Source organism: Crocuta crocuta, unplaced genomic scaffold (genome assembly GCF_008692635.1).
Source record: "Crocuta crocuta isolate KB4526 unplaced genomic scaffold, BGI_CrCroc_1.0 scaffold467, whole genome shotgun sequence".
Lineage (NCBI taxonomy): Eukaryota > Metazoa > Chordata > Mammalia > Carnivora > Hyaenidae > Crocuta > Crocuta crocuta.
The window spans coordinates 3799908-3800282 of record NW_027530632.1 but is presented as its reverse complement, the minus strand read 5'-3'; the positions used below and the strand labels follow the sequence as shown (position 1 = coordinate 3800282).

The 375-nt window shown below is 38.1% G+C and overlaps 2 protein-coding genes across 2 annotated transcripts in view; one reads left to right on the top strand and one right to left on the bottom strand.

Moving 5' to 3' along the window:
* The window catches only part of CASK (calcium/calmodulin dependent serine protein kinase), a gene marked incomplete at its 3' end in the record, with an annotated part of 276912 nt that overhangs the window by 179997 nt on the left and 96540 nt on the right, over window positions 1-375 (bottom strand). The window lies entirely within an intron of this gene.
* Window positions 22-375, top strand: part of GPR82 (G protein-coupled receptor 82) — a 4260-nt gene continuing 3906 nt past the window's right edge. Inside the window, exon 1 of the mRNA XM_077768539.1 lies at window positions 22-79. The gene's annotated coding sequence lies outside the window, so the exon portion shown is untranslated. The remainder of the gene's footprint in view (window positions 80-375) is intronic.

Genomic DNA, 375 nt, shown 5'->3' with positions numbered 1-375 from the left:
GTCTGAGAATCTTCAGTCTGGAATTTAGCTTCCCTGCCCTGAACAGCAGAGCCTTCGCTGGTGTAAACGACTCGTACAGGTAAGACTGATCACTTAAGTTCTAGATTAAAAGTTAACTCTATAAAAACTCTAACAGGACTAAAATGCTTACATTTTGAAAACTGATCATTACGGTCTTTTTACCTCCTTTCTGTTTGGAAGTGTTTGCTATGTGTGAAATAGAAAAGCAAGGCAACAGTCATAAGGGATAGCAGATGTCATATGAGGTGGTCTAGTTTGAAAAAAGGGGAATATTATCTGTGAATACAGAAGCACTATTACCTTTTTGGATTTTAATACATAATGCATTAAATACACATGGCTGGGGGGTGGGGT